General features: G+C 41.2%; 1 protein-coding gene across 6 annotated transcripts in view; it reads right to left on the reverse strand.

Annotated features, from left to right (window-relative positions):
- Window positions 1–16430, reverse strand: part of Prlr (prolactin receptor) — a 153606-nt gene that overhangs the window by 112315 nt on the left and 24861 nt on the right. For 3 of the 6 annotated variants that reach the window (XM_076857370.2, XM_076857375.2, XM_076857368.2), the window contains exon 2: window positions 8556–8653. The exons of 2 other annotated variants lie outside the window; for them this stretch is intronic. The gene's annotated coding sequence lies outside the window, so the exon portion shown is untranslated. The remainder of the gene's footprint in view (window positions 1–8555; window positions 8654–16430) is intronic. One more of the 6 variants, XM_076857371.2, reaches the window with a different exon arrangement.

The raw sequence follows: 16430 nt of genomic DNA on the forward strand, positions 1-16430 counted from the left end.
ATTGTGAAGGGGAAGAGAAAGAGAATTTGCATAGTGAATGAGTCACAACCCAGGACAGAGTATCACATCCCAGAGCTCCTTCTTCTCTTTTTCTCCTATTACCGAATGTTGGGCTTTGCCTGAACTTTCATGACAAGTCTCTCCCATGAAGAAAGGCAAATACAAATAAGCAAGAAAAGGAGATAAAAATCATCCCCTGATTAGCACCCAAATAGCAGATGCTTCCTGAAAACAGATTCCTGTGAAACACAAACACTGTATTTTTCTAGTAGACATTTTTTAGACACGGAGAACTCTCCCCACCTAAGTCACACAATGCTGGGGATCAAACACAGGACTTCCTGTGTGCTACGTAAGGACCATATCACCAAGCTACATTCCAGCCCAGATACAAAGAACTTAATGGTAAGATCTCTTTTCTTTTCTTTTCTTCTCTTCTCTGGGTGACCCATATGTATGAGAAATGCCCCAGAGAATGGGCAGGTACCAAAGAAGTGGCCAGATACTGATCATTAGGAGGGACCAGCTGTCCCCAAGGCCAATGCTATGCTTGAATCTGGTTCTGATTCTCTTCTACTTGCATATCTGGTTCCATGGAAGCCATTTGGGCTATTTCTGCTGTGCTGTGATTTGAAAAGCTCTAGACGAGCACATCTGGGGCACATACCATCAGCACACATCCTCCTCCCCATAGGCGTGCCCTCCTTCTGTAGAGATTTCTATTCAGGAGGCTTCCAGGTAGGAGGCGGCTACTCCTTGACCAACCCATGGCCCCCATCTCTGTCACTTGTCTCTAATTAACCATCTGTGGTGGCCCTCAACCCCTCTAGTTATATAAACAGAAATAGGGACAAAGAATAAAACAAGTGTCTCTGGATGAGCCTCATCTTATAAAGTAGGCTTTGGGGCAAAGTAGCCCCCAACTTCTTTCTCTTAGGTAAGAAATTCTCAAGTGGTCTTTACCCTTGCGTTGACCATGTAAGTCAGGTGAGCACAAACATTTGTAAGATGTGAACAGATATAAAGCAGATTGTTCTATCATTGTATTGGACTCAACCTTTTGTCACATGGAGAGAAAGGGATCTGATTATCAAGGCACCAGCCCCACGCCCTGGGAGAGAACGTGATTTTGAATAGTGACCTTAAACAAAGACTCAGGTCTGGGTGATAAGCTCTTTTGCATGGGGGCGGGGGCATCACTGACGTAGTAAATTCTATTTCTTTTCTTTCTTTCTTTCTTTCTTTTTTTTTTTTTTTTGGTGGTCCTGGGGAGTGAACCCAGGGCTTTGTGCATGCAAGGCAAGCACCCTCCCAACTGAGCTATATCCCAGCCTGTAAATTCTATTTCAATTGGCTCTGCAATTTCTAGGTGACTTATTGATTTCCCTGAAGAGCTCTTCCCTTTCTCCCAGATCAGTAGCTGCACCCTCAGGCTGGGATGGCATATCACTGCATGTGGGCTACTGCTATTGTTGTGCAGATATTCTCTCCTCCCGAATGTGAACATCTGGAAGGTACAGTTGGCTTATCATCTCCTCACTGCTTCCACTTAGCACCCAACAATACTACTGGCTATCTCTGTTCCATAGAGTTGTTTGGATTAGTTCTTCTCCCTTGTGATTAGATTGAGAGATAAGCGTTTTGGTTCTGTCCACAGAGCATCTTACCTGTGGGGCCAGAGGGTAGCAACAGAGTATTCCCCAGGGAAGCTTCTATGGCATGGAAGGAACAAGCAAGCAGCTTCACCCTTCCAAGATGGCACAGGGGTCTTCTGGGGTCTAGAAGAACTGGCTCTTTAGAAAAGGTTTTGGAGGATTAATTGGCCCCCAAATTATTGGATGCTTACCTATGATATGAAGCTGATACGATTCCTGTTCTGTCTATAAGGGCAAAGATGGGCTGGAAGAGTTGGTGAAGGGCTGGACTCTGTCCCTGAGCATTGACCACAAGAACTCTGCCTTCTGCTAGTTTAGGCATCTTTGTTTTTCCATTTCTCAAGCCACACTCCTTAATCAAATGAAAAGTCTATCCCAAAGGGTAAATAGACTAGGGTACATCCATATAATGAAATATTACTTATTATTAAAAAGGATAAGCTATCGAGACACAAAAAAGATGTGGAGAAAACTTAAAAGCATTTTGCCAAATGAAAGAAGTCAGTCTGCAAAAGCTACATTCAGTATGATTCCAATTATATGGAGTTCTATAAAAAGGCAAAACCATACACAGTGAAAGGACCATGGATATTAGGGATTTGGAGGAAGGAAAGCAAGGAGGAACAGGTGAAATATGGGATTTTTAGGACAATGAAATTATTCAGCGTGAGACTGTAATGATGGATATGTGTCATCAGGCATTGTTAAAACCCATAGAACCATACAACATAAAGACTAAACCCCAAAGTAAACACAGGCTTAAGTTAATAATAATGTCAGCATTGGCTCATTATCATAAGTATACTGCATGAATCCACCATGTTAATAATAAAGGAAACTAGGGGAGGGAGAGTGGGGTTTTTGTGAGCTTTCTATACTTCTTGCCTAATTGTTCTGTAAATTCAAGACCACTGAGAAACTGTTTTGAAAATCTAGGCCAAATCACCCACACCTCACTCTGGCATAGATTCCAGCAGCTCTTTGGAGCCTCTCCTAGTAAGATTTGGAGATGTTCTTAACTCCATACCAGTGTGGCCTCATGGCCTCCCAGCATCTTTTATTCCCCAGAAGGACTGGTCTGCCATGTGACCAATGCGTCATTACAATGATCTTTGGTTCTATGCCTGACCCTTGCTTTCTCCTTGGAACTCCCTGTGTCTTAAAGGAGCCTACACATTGGCCTTATAAATCAACATGTTGTCCCCCTGCCCATTCCTTGTTTAAACTGAACAGCCCATGGACTCATTTGCCTACCATTGGTACCTTAATGGATATTAAAATATCCATTGGTATCCAGATTAAAAAGACAAAAGAAGAGAATCAGAATGGACAGAGAAAACAGAAAGGTGGCCCACTTCTCTCACCTGTGGTCCTCCTGCTGTCTGCCACCTCACCTACATGGTTGGGTATAGCCTGCCATATCTTGGTTAGGAATCTTGGAGGCAAGTGGGCTGAGGTAACATTCTCTCCAGAATTTCCTATAATGACAATGAAAATGTTGCCGCTCTAACCAGTCATCCTTTATGACCAGGTGAAAGGTGCAGCCCATTGTTAATGATTAACCTGCATATTGAAGAATGAAGGATTTTTAGTACTCACTTATGGGATAGGGAAAGCGGGACAATCCCTTGCGGAAAAATGCAAGGGATTTTGGTTTCAGATGGTCCCAGGGGATGGAGGTTGGGATGCAGGGAATGCTTGCTCACCTGTACCCACTGGGTTTGGCTAGGGGTAGAGAGGGTGGGAGAGGACTTTAGTGTTTAACAGGCTCTAAGTTAAAAGGTGAAAACTAGATTTGAAGGAAAATCCTAATCTCAAGTTTCTAGGAAAAACAGTACATTACATAAATTATAGGCACTGAAAAATACAGACCAAGAGAATGATTCATTCTGATACCATATTCAACAGGACTTCAGTGAACCGCACTCTAGGAAAACCCAAGAGGAGAGGTGCAGGCTCAGTCCTGCAGCCAGTGAGGAGCCACTTGGTTTTCTAGGCAGGGAGGTGATGAAAGGAAAGGGAGTGAAATGGGGGAAATAGGAGAAAAAGCAAAGGTAATGAAAAAATAGTCCTGTTTTTATCTTCAAGGTTCTCCTGGTTGTGTCAGCTGCCTGCTCAGAATCCGGACACTCATAGAGGAAGGTGTCTTCTCTAAAAGCAAACACATCTTGGGGTCTTTGAGGCCAATTGGGACTCCTGAAGGAATTCTATCAAACCTGGCTGCCCTGAGAAGAACCTCCCTGCACCTTCACTTCTTATGCCTCAACTCTTCTCCCCACCAGAAGCCATCAAGGGGAGCAGCCCCTCCCCTTGTCACTCAGTGGGGACTAAGTGGGCTGCTGCATCTGCTCTGAGCAGAGAATATTCCCCAGCTGAGGGTCTGGCCCTAAACTTTCACCACCCCAGGCTCTGTACAGCAGCATTATTCACCTCCAAATCACAAGAACCCAGAGTAAAACCTAGCACGTGTTAGGTATTCAGTAAATGCTGGGTAAATGCATGGCTGCACATCAGCCTGCGGATGATCTTTGAATGACTTGTTCTAGCTGCTCACTTCTTTGAGGTCACCTGTCCCTTCTCTCCTGGTCCTCCTGAAGTTTATCCTGCCTGAGAACGGCAGCATGTGGAGGTGGCAGTGTGAGAGGCAGAGCTTTCTCTTCGGCCTCCTCTCCAGCATGAGAGCATGCCCAGGGCATGGCAAACTGTCACAGTCCTAGGAGAAAGGCTCCAAGCTTTCCAAAGAAGACATGATAGTTTTGTGTGCTATAGTTAGGAATCCCCTGGTTTCTTGCTAGAAACACAGGGAAGAAGTCAACAGCCTACTCCTTAGAGTAGAAGTGTCCAAATTGTTCTCTCTAGATTTGGCCCCCAAAAGAGGCTATTGCAATGGCAGTTGGGAGAAATCCTGCTGTTCCTTTAAGGAAGTTGCCCATGGCCAGCCTAGTTGGAAGCTCTTTCAAAATTATTCTGAAATAAGAAACTGATTTGGCCCTGACCTATTTTGCCCAATGGCAATGGAATCTTGCAGGGGAGAAAGCATCAGCATTCACCAGGGGACTAGAAGGCAAATGAATGTAGGGCAGGGAGCAGGCTAGGGCCTCCGTAACCAGGGCAGAACATGAAACCAGTCCCTAGCAGAAGCAACCCCTAGCTGTGGGGACTCTGTCTCCTCAGGCATATGGTTCTTGCTGAAATCCTTTTCCTCCGCCTTCTAGGCTCTCACATGAGTATTACTGTGTAGCAGGGAAGCCTGCAGCTCCTGCCTGAGGACTGGGCAGTGGCCCAAAGCCATGAGTAAGACGTGGTAATGTGTTTACAGCTGGTGAGTTGAAGGCCAATCAAGACCTTGGAGGGAAGTAGTCTTAGGGGTGCCTCAGTGAGTTCAGTCTTCTACAATAAAGCACTGTAAACTGGGTGACTTATATAAACAACCAAAATTTATTTCTCACAATTCTGGAGGCTGAACATCTGAAATCAGGGGGTTAGAGAGGGTACTCTTCTGAGTTGCAGATAGTTGACTTCTTCTTGTGTCCTCACATGGCAGAAAGAGATGAGAGAGCTCCAGGGGTCCTTTTTATAAGGACACTAATCCCATTTATGAGGCCCTGGTCCACGTGACTTAATCACCTCCCAAAGTCTTCATCATACCACGGATTAGGATTTTGGAAGAAAGATTTAACATTAAGATGTAACATTAATCCATTTCAGGGGTGGGAAGTATAGGTCCTTGGGCACCACTTTATCCTGACCCCAACATTTATTTCTAATCTAAGGTGAATTTGTTTCCTCAGTATATCAAGCATGATAAGGAATCCAAAATCATAATCAGGAGAGCGAGGCTGGCCCAATCCATGTGGCTTGGCAATGGGAAAGGGAACTCACAGACTCATTGGGAATGTTGGAAACTATGATCTTTTTCTGTCTTTGAACATTAATCAAGCATAAGATTAACTCATCCTTTTTTGTCTGCTCTTACAGCCTGCCCATATGCTGGGCTTCCCCAAGGGAGTGTTTCTGCATTGCTGTGCTCTGGGAGTGACCCCTCGTTTAGTTGAATGATCAAATGATTCAACCAAATATCACTCTCACTAGGTTTGCATAGGGGCCACCGCTCATTAACTCAACTTCTGTCACTCACGCCAGCTGCCTCTTTCCAACTGTTTAGTTGTTAAGGCTAGAGAAAAGGACCCAAAGACCTGAATTTCATGAGGAAACTGGAGATCAACCAACCCAGTAGCCTGATCCCATCCCCTAAGATCACTGAGGCATGAAGCTGAGAACTCCTAGGGCTCCCTCTAGGAAGTTAGGGATGTACCTGGTAAATCTGCTAGACTACAGTACAGTACTGTGAAGGGAAGGTTCAGGGTTTCCATCCCACTTGGGTTTGCCATCTTGGATCTGCAGCACCCCCTGGGGGCACTCCTAGGGGGTGCAGTGGCATGGGGAGGACTGAGACTAGCAAGCTGAAGGGCCACACCCGTTCTGTTTAGAGGGAAAACCTGCCTCTGATACGTGCCCTGCCAAAGATGGAGCAGGGAGTGCTGTACATGGCAGAAGCTGATGGGATCCCCTCTCCATCCAGCCCTTCTCTGCTACAGCGTCCTTCCGCTTCCCTTCTCATCCCCCCAATGTCAGAGCGGCATTCTGGACAGCCCAGCTCCATGTCAGCGATTTGCCAATGCTGCTGACAAAGTTTATTCTTCTGTAGATTCTCAGGGCCCCCTGAATGCAGTGTTGATGGCAGGAAGATGGAGAAGCTTTGTACTGGGAAGACTTGCTTTTCCAGCTCCAACGGTGTTGGCCCAGGGCCCTATCTGAGTATCGCTTAGTAAAATCATCTTATGCTTGCCAAAATAAACAAACAGAACACTTTATTATAATGTGCCCTTGACTTGATGGAGCATTTCTCAGTTCCAAATGAAACTGTGAAGCTGGTAACTGTAGTGCGTTTCCTTGGCATGGGACAAAAGTGTACTTCTGTAGGAAGTACATAAGTCTCACTCCAACATCTTCTCTGTACTTTCCTCAGACATAAGACTATGAATTCCTCACCCAAATTCCCTTGTCCCTGCTATTTAGTAAATTGGTCACCTAATCTAATTTTATTTCTTGCACTTTTGTGTGTTGTGTGTGTATGGGGGGGATAAGTAGAAGAAATTAGTCCTCTAAACAGAAAAATATCTTGGTTGCTGAAAGAACAATTTATTTTAGTTTTCTGCTCTGTTTTTATTACTAGATTTTTTATTACTAGATTTCTTCCCCTCCCTGTCTCTTCTGTGCCAATAAAGAGTATGGAACACCTACTTGGTTTGGGCCATAAAATCAGGCCCTTGAACTGTACTCATGGCACCTCTGACGGTGTATCAAACACACATTCTCAGACACCCTCTAGGTAAGTTTAACAACTCTGACGATCTGCTTGCAATAAGAAGCCAAAACTCTCCCCACAGCTAGTTGATCTGCCCTGCATGAAGCATTTGCTTCTGACAACTGCTAGCAGAATACCAACAGCCACGCTCAAAAGAGCTGAACAAGTGCCCTCTGCCTGTGCTCTTGGTTCCCTTCCCAGCCCAGGTTTCAGGCTCTTCCAAGTGGGCCACAGGGAAGGAAGGGGCCATTAACAGGAAGCTCTTGTGTTGGAACAGGGGAATACAAGGAAGAACGCATAGAAACGTGGACCTTGCCCCAAACTTTGCAAAAGGGTACAGAGGCTCATCCAGGTTCTAAATTAATGGCCTTTTTTTAAACATAAAGAAATGCAAGATCTGCCAACAGAACGACAGACAGGATTTGATGCAGAATCTGCTTCCTCCTGAAACCTTAGTGTGGCTGGCTGTGTAATTTTGTGGATATCTTCAATTTTAGAAATCTTAGATAGGAAAGTGGTTATGATTGTGAGATAGACAGTATACCTGGTTGAAAGATGAATGTCATTTTCTTAAAGGAACAGCTGTGATCCGATTTGTGGTACTGTAAGGCTAGGAATAAAAATTTTTATTTCCTGTGGTTATGACAGAAAAGTTTTCAAGGTACAATTTTATAGCTATAAATTAACCTTAAAGGGGGTGAAATTTAGGGGAAATTTTAAAAAAGTTTTAAATAAAACTTTGCTTTAAAAACCAGAAAAATTAAAAACCTCAATTTATCTGAAATATATTCTTTTGCTTTACTTTTATCCTTTATAGTTCTCTAAATAAAATAAACAATAGAAAAAACTCATAACTTATCTTGATAGTCACAAATAAAATAATTATAAATGTGTATAAATGCCTTATATAATTCAACTTTCACAATATTTGGTTGCTACCTTATCTGCCCATTGAGTCCAAATTTGTACCCTAAGACTTCAAACATTCCCCAAATATTATATCTATCATCATAACCAACTAGAAACTCAGGACTGAATGAACGTAAGAAGAACAAAGGCTTTGGTGAATTGTCAAAAACAGTAGGGACTGGGGTTGACAACAGCCCCAGCCAAAGTTTTTGGGTGTAAGTTTTAGAAAATACAAGGTGTTTTTCCTGCCAGCATGGTCCTTCAAGTCTTGGACAGCTCCGATGACTGACCAGGAAAAAGTGGTGTCACTGGACTAGGGGTGAAATTGGTTTGAAACTGGCTTGTTCTTTAGGCAACAGGGATGGATGGAATGGCAGGAAGACCAGTGGGAAACCTATTAGCTCTGAGGTCCAGGCCATGTCTCCCAGAGCCTCACTTTCTTCCACTGTAAAATAGGGATAAGAAATAGCTCACAGGCCACGACAGGGTTTAGAAATCATGTATTTAAGACAGCTGTACCACGCATCAAGTACCAAGGAGGCACTTAGTAAACTGTAGCTTTCATGGTAGTCGTGAGCTTGGACACAAAAGCAAATCAATGGCCAGAGCGCTGTGGCACACACCTGTCATCCCAGTGGCTTCAGAGACCGAGGCAGGAGGATCTTGAGTTCAAAGACACCTTCAGCAGAAGTGAGGCATAAGTAACTCAGTGAGATCCTGTCTGTAAATAAAATACAAAATAGGGCTGGGGATGTGACTCAGTGGGTGAGTGACACTGAGTTCAATCCCTGGTACCAAAAAAAAAAAAAAAAAAAGTCAATTACATATTGATCACAAGGTGTCCCACATCCTGCCCTTTGAAAACTCTGTTTGCTCTAGGGTGAGGTAAAGTGCTAGTCTTTCTCAGAATAGAAATGCCTTTAGGGCAGAGCCTCTATCTACCTGGTTTACAGACTGACATTTCTTTGCCCAGCAATAAGTAAATAGGCTCTCAAAAATATACTCTGTAAAAGGGCAGCCTAATTTCACATAATGAGGTTTTGTACTGCAAGGAAATGAATATAATTGTATACACATCTTACCCAAGAATAAAGCTTTTCTTAAGTATGCTAGCTTGGCAGCTGAGAAAAGACTGTGGTACCTAAATAAGAGCCCAGAGTATGTAGGAACTGATATAGGTGTCAAGACACTAGGGATGTATTTCCATTCTGAACCCTAAAAATGGTACCTTGCCTTTTTAGAGTGATCTTGATGCTAGAGAGATCCTGGGAATGCCTAGAATGGCTGTATCCTTATCTATGGGATATCAGGTCAAAAAGAAGCAGACCAATTTTATAAGAAGCAAACAGACAGGGGCTAGGGCCACACAGATGAATGGAAAGAGAATTAAATTAAAATTTAAGCTTTGGCGTGCGGAGTGTTTTATCTTCAGATCTTACATCTTTCTTGCCCAGTATTCTGTTCACAGAGTCCTGCCTTTTCCTCCCAAGTTTTATCTGTTTGGCACTCACAGATTTTATAGCCTTACCCACAGGTATGGACATGATTTCTGTCTCTACAAAGTTGTGTAACTTTGGGCAAGTTACTTAAGCTCTCTGAGCTCTGTGTTCTTTATTAAATGGAAAAAATAATTATAGTGCTCAAAATTATGCAGATTAAAACCAATAATGCATATGATTTTATTAGCATGGTGTCTAGAACACAGCAAAACTACAAAATTATTAACTTTATTATTATTGCTGTTATTTCAGTTTGAATTACTTCCAGACTTAAATTCCCATGGAACGGGGAAGACTGCTATGGAGTAGAAGAAAAGGCATTGGTCATAGCATCTGTCAGATCACCCTGATCTGGCTGCTTCTCAACCATGTGTCCATACATAAGTCATTTTACTGTTTTACTGTAGTCTCTTCATCTCTACAAAATGAAGCTAATAATATTTATCTTCTGGAGATACTGTAAGTGTGGAATAAAAAACAAAAAAGTTTACTGCAAGTATACCACAAAGGAAAGGCACTATATAGGTTCAGGCAAAATCCATCCACTGGAAATCTGTTCTACTTCTGTTCTTTGATAATAAAGTATTTTTCTGAAGAAGTTTCTAGCTCCCAAGAGTGGCAAAAAATAGCATTCATCTTTTATGATTCAGAGAACTGCATAAAGCACAACCGTAGAAGGTAAACTGCTCATTTTCATGGTGCCATCTTGAGAATATGTAATGCAAGTAGCATAAGCATACCAAGCATTGCTTTGCAGCAAGGGAGTAATGTGAAAGGGAGGAAGTGCTAATTTCTGGATAAGGAGCAAAGGTGGAATTCCTAAAAAGAGTTAATATGGGCAACTATGTTGGTGCATCTCAGTAGTGAAAGCGAAGGGGCTTAGGGTAGCAGGCACTGATGTGAGCTTGCCTAACTAAGTTCATGGTCTGAAGAATGACTGATGAGTACGTGCAAACAAGTCTTTATGGAAAGAGGTAAAGTCAGTTCTTGCTTGGAGTACAGACAGGTCCTAGTGAATAGGCTGACTTGATTTATTGTGTACCAAGATGCCTTGGGAACATTTGCAATCCTAGGAAGACACTCAGTTCTTAGGGAAATCATTGACTTGGGAGAACATGTCCCTGTCTCTTGCAAAACCACAAGTCTGAAAAATATGTAGTTGACCCTTGAGTGAGATTTCTTATATAAACAAAGCCAAAGCACAAAAAACGTTGATTTCTCAATTAAATTTATTTCCAAGTAGAGGTCTTAGAATCTTCTTTTAGGCTTTCTAGCAGGATCCAGGCACACCATTATCACTGCTTCTTGACAGTGCAAAGTAAAATGAATCTATTTTCCTTTCAATCCAGCAGCGATGTCTGCTTTATATGCCTTTGTACATCAATAAGAGCTGGACCCAGTTTTGCAAATGCTTCTGAGAAATTATCATTTGACCCAGATAATTTATGATTTATGGAGAGAAGGTAAGCCTCATCATCCATGCTCATTTATCTGGTTATACTTCTATCATGTTACTACTAGTAGAATCACATTGTCTGAAAGTTGCTCTGTTATTGTGACACTTTGACTGGTAGTTGCTTTATCAGATGTAAAGTGTGCATTCTTATTTTTCTGTGACCCAAGAAACTCCTAATGTGACTGACTACTCATTTTAACACATGCTTCTTGAATGTGAGCTACGTGTGTGGAAGGGGGCTCTTGGAAAAAGGAAATGAATTCTGAGGTAGCAAGAAATGAAGTTACTCTTTAGAAGGTTATTTGCAGGTTCATGGCCTCTTTCCATATGGTAATTTCATTCTAATTAAGGTGGAACAAATTATTCACATATAAAATAAAGACTCTCAGAAGATCCATTACCAAAAAGCATCAACGATAGAAAATGTGGGAAGACACTGGGCCCCAGTTTTTTTATCTACAACATAAGCATACTTGTTCTACTTTGTAAGGATGATAGGAAGATGAATAAAAAATGATAAAAGTTGTTTGGTTCAACATCTTCTTAATATTCAGCATATTTTAAAATTGCAAAGGCATACAAATGAGCATGAAGATAACAACTACTTCCTAAAAGTGAGTTGAATATTCCTTTCCCTTTGAGAGACCATGCAAACATTTTTGTTGTTTTTATTTTTTGTTTGTTTTTGTGGTACTGAGGATTGAACCTGGGACCCCATGCTAGGCAAGAGCTGTACTGCTGAGCTACATCCCCCCAAATGAGAGACTATGATACACTCAGAGCTTTGTGTAGACCAGTGCTTGTATATTATTTCATAATACTTTAGAGCTAGAAGAATCTTCAGGGCCACTCTGATTCAGTCTCAGAGACACCATGCTCTTATTCCATATTTAGCACTACCCTCTAGTACTTATTCAATTTCTGCTCCAACTATTCTGGGGAAAATGGAGATCAGTGCTTTGCCCAGTAGTTGCACTATATCAAAGTACTAGTTAATCCAAAGTTTTTCTTTGTATTTTTAAATATAAATTCCTTTGTATTTTTAAATATAATTCCTCTGTGCTAGTAAGCAATCTTTGATACTGAACTTTTCAATAAATATTGATTCCTAATAAAGGATGTGAACACTATAGATCATTAAAACACAGTAGGACGTTTGTGAACTCACAATATTTGAGTATATTTAACATTTTCCCTTCCTTCCAAGGAAAATTATACTTTACTCCTTTGGTAAATGGAAAGTAAGAAGTTAGACCTAAGGCCTATTTGGAGGTTGCTAATAGCAACACATATAAAGAAACACTGGTAAGGCCTGTCTGTCCTTTTTTGACTTGAGCCTATCTTCCAATGTCTTCTTCACTTCCTACATAATAGAAAATCAACCAACCAATATTTCGCAGGCACATATTCTTTTAGATACATAGCCTTTAGCCTTCAATGTCTTGACTTGTAACTACAAATGCAGTGTTTGGAGTATCTCAAAGGTTTTTGTCAAATCCATCAATATTCTTAGATGATCTTTCTAAGACATTTTGCTCTAATGGAGTGAAGCTGCTTGGTTACAGATGTATGCTATCAAATAGCCATGAACAAGTAAATCTGTATCATCATAGATATTCATCTTTTAAAACTTGGTCATTTAGCATATCTATTCTGGAAGGCAACCTTCTTCACTAACGCTAGCATTAGTAGAATACACAAAAATGCATGAAGTCCTCTAGGTCAATATGGGGTAAAGTGCTGTAGGTAGGACTAGAGACTCTGTGGGCAGACTGCCTAAGATCATGTGGCTAGTTGTGTGATCTTGGCAAAGTTCCTTAACTTCTTTATGGTTCAGTTTCCTCATCCTTAAAATGGAGATGATAACAAGAGGACCTACAGATTGCTTCTCACAGGTAATTTAAACATTCCCGCCAAGAGATCTTTGGTAAAATTCAGTGTGGTAGACACTGCATTTGGAGGGATTAGTGCAATATAGCAGAGAAAACCATGGCCTTTGAATCAGGAGACTTAAGTTCAAGTCCTCGACTACCAGTGACTCCCCCAGTCTCAGATGAGACCACTTAGCACAGTGTTCCAGGATCATTACAATCTGAACCCAAGCTGCATTTTCAGCTAACTTGTCGTCACTTCCATACTTCTCTGTGTGTTCTGAGTACTGGACTACGTGCACCTGCCCAAAGGGACCTGCAAACTGCTGTAAGTTTCTGTGGGCTATTTCCTCTCACAGAATCCCCGCTTTGTTCTCTTCTTACTCATTCAAAACAAGTCTCCCTAACTATATTACATCTATTCCTCTTCTGGGCTGTGTACTTAGGGTACAGAACAGCCACCTTTTCATGTTTGTGCCCAGTTCAGTGCCCATATGTATTGGGTAGGAAACGGCTGTTTACAAATGATTGATAGATTGAATGGATATGTCTTTGTTAAGCCTCTTAAGAAAGGTGATTATGTTTTCTTTTACTTTAGAAAAACACGAGAGAGCATTCTTCTGAAAATGAAGTGATAATACAGCATAAATTAACAATGAGACCCTCACTGCAATCACAAAAAGCTGTCTTAGAACATCACTGTACTCCTTTGAAGGCCTGAAAAAACATTCAAGTGGCAATTATTTTATGTGTCCCTGAAAATGTCAATATAAATTCCTTTGTTAATGAAGCATCTGTCTCTGACAATAAAATGGGGCATGTTCTTACACACATTATAAATCCTTGATGGCTTCTCATGGTTAGCAGTGTCCTGAAGAGGTACTACTTCCAAAAGGCACCAGGGAAAGGAGGGGGTCTGAGCCAGCCATTTCTGTCATCCGGCTCTGGAAGGAACACCAATTATTGGGCCACCATGCTGACATACTGCCTCAGATGCTTCCTTGTTTCAGAATGATCCTTTCAGGAGACCAAGCTATCTTTTTTGTAGAGGCAAAATAGAACTGAACAAATTTTCATGTTATAGAACTTGTGATCTTAGCAAAGTACAGTTAAAAGAAATTCTTTAGTTACCATCAATATCTTGTTATGTCAGAGGTGATAGCAGCTACAGCAGGTGTCTTGCTCAGTAGGACATTTTGTTGAGTGTGTAATTAGCAAGACCTATCAGAAGAAAAAAAAAATAGAAACAGGGAACCAAGATTTCTTGAGCTCTCTGCCATAGTCAGAAAAAGATAGTTGGAATCATTATGCTGTGTGTGAAGTCATGTCTTATAGAGACAACCTCTTGTGCCAGAATTTTGGACTCATCACCATCCTGTCCATCTGTGGACTAAGGTACAGGGGAGCAGAAACCTACAGAATGGAAGACGGATGACTAGAGTCATTGATATAGGTTCTGTGCTAGTCTAGTACAGTAACTAGTACTGGTAACTTGCCTGACATGCAAGCAGAGAGAGCAATAATAGAGCAATAATTCCTGCAACTGAGCCAAGTGTTTGTGGAATTAACTTTGTGAGTACATTTCCTAATAACAAAGCTCCACTTTTTCATCTAGTGGAAGAGCATGGGAATTTTAAGGATTTGCCACAACACAGGTTTTGGTTTGTATCTGGAATGTCCCCCAAATCTCCTGTGCTGAAAGCATAGTCCCAAATGCAGCAAGGTTCAGAGGGGGGTTTAGGCAACGATGGGCTCACAGGGGCTCTGACCTCACTGATAGCTGAATGAGCTACTGGAAGGAGGGATCTTGCTGAAGGAAGTGGGTAACTGGGGGTGTGTTCTGGGAGGATTTAACTTTTCCCTGTGCCCCTGCTGTACTTCTTGGCTCCCAGGAGAAGCTTTCTTCTACCATCACCTTTTGCAATGATGTTTCCACCCTTGGACCAACTGATTATGGAAGGAATCTATAAAACTGTGAGCCAAAATAAACTTTTCCTACTCTAAGTTGTTCTTATTGGGTATTTTGGTCACAACACTGAAAAGCTGACTAACACACTCAGTACTGCTACATTAAGTGTTTTGGGCAGGTAGTTTAGCTTTCTGCCTTCAAATCTTTGTTTTGTATCCGTGGTATTGAAAGTCAAGGTTGAGAGAGTTAAATTGACTTTTTTTTTTTTTTTTGAAGGTCATAGTTGTCAACAAAGAGAACACCATTGCTTTAATATTTATTATTAGTGCTGAGGAAAATTATCAGGGGGAGGGACATTTCTTAGAATCTTTGTTTTATAGGGTAATATTTTCAGGGTCCTTAGACAATGTGTATTTCAAAGAAGAATGGTGTGAAATATTTCGCTTAGAAGATCATAATTTAACTTTCTCATCTTACTCCTGGGTTGTAAAGTATCCTGGACCAAGAGTTTATAACACTCATGTCAGAAGATGAGATATTTAGCTAGGTTTCTAATCTTCTCAAAGGGGTGGGCCTCTTTTTTAGGGAACGGCCTTTGGGATTTTCCATAAGAACAGAATGCACTTATAAACTGTTTTAAGATCTGTCCTGTAGACTCAGCCCTAGTATCTGGGCTGACACTAAAAGGAATGTTTATTGAAAGATCTCACTGAATCAATCTTATTACCCATATAGAATGATACAATCTACTTTCAGAGTCAGTTTTCCCAATAGTCATAAAGGACATAACATCTAGGAGATAGAGACCAAAATACATTTGTATGAGAGTCAAAATTGGTGCAACCACTTTGGAAAGCAGTGTGGAGATTCCTTAGAAAACTTGGAATGGAACCACCATTTGACCCAGCTATCCCACTCCTCAGTTTATACCCAAAGGACTTACAGTCCGCGTATTACAGTGACATAGCAGCTGAGTTCATAATAGCTGAACTGTGGAACCAACCTAGATACCCATCAATAGGTGAATGGATAAAGAAACTGTGGTATTTATACACAATGGAACATTATTCAGCATTAAAAGAGAATAAAATTATGACATTTGCAGGTAAATGGGTGGAGTAGGGAAATATCATGCTAAAAGAAGTAAGCCAATCCCCCAAAACTAATGGCTGAATGTTTTCTCTAATTAGTGGATGCTGATCTATGATGGGGGAGGGGCATAGAAAGAATGGAGAATGGATTGGGCAAAGGGGAGAGTGGGGAAGGGTTTTGAGGGTAGGAAAGGTGGTGGAATGAGATTGACATCATATCTAGGTACATGTATGATTGCACTGTGTACAACCAGAGAATTGAAATGCTGTGCTCCATTTGTGTACAATGAATTGAAATGCATTCTTCTGTCATGTACAACTAAGTAGAAAAATAAAGAAAGAAAAATAAAGAAAGAAAGAAGTACTGTTTTTAGAACAAGAAGTGAGACACTCATAAATTCCAAAGACAGGACTTACCAGTCTCACTAACAAAAGTAGAGTTAGAAGGACTTTAAATGACTCTAGCAAAATGTCATGCCTTATCCACTCTAATTTCTAGTGCATTGCCTGATATGTCTTAGACCCTCAATAAAGATTAGTTGACTTGAATGTAAGTGATGCTCAGAGTTGACAGAATCATATTTTTTGGAGACAGACAGTTATCACCCTTTGATGAAAGTAACAAAAATATGATTTACTAAATTCCCACCGCCCTTCTTCCCCATAATATGC

Source organism: Callospermophilus lateralis, chromosome 5 (assembly GCF_048772815.1).
Source record: "Callospermophilus lateralis isolate mCalLat2 chromosome 5, mCalLat2.hap1, whole genome shotgun sequence".
Taxonomy (NCBI): domain Eukaryota; kingdom Metazoa; phylum Chordata; class Mammalia; order Rodentia; family Sciuridae; genus Callospermophilus; species Callospermophilus lateralis.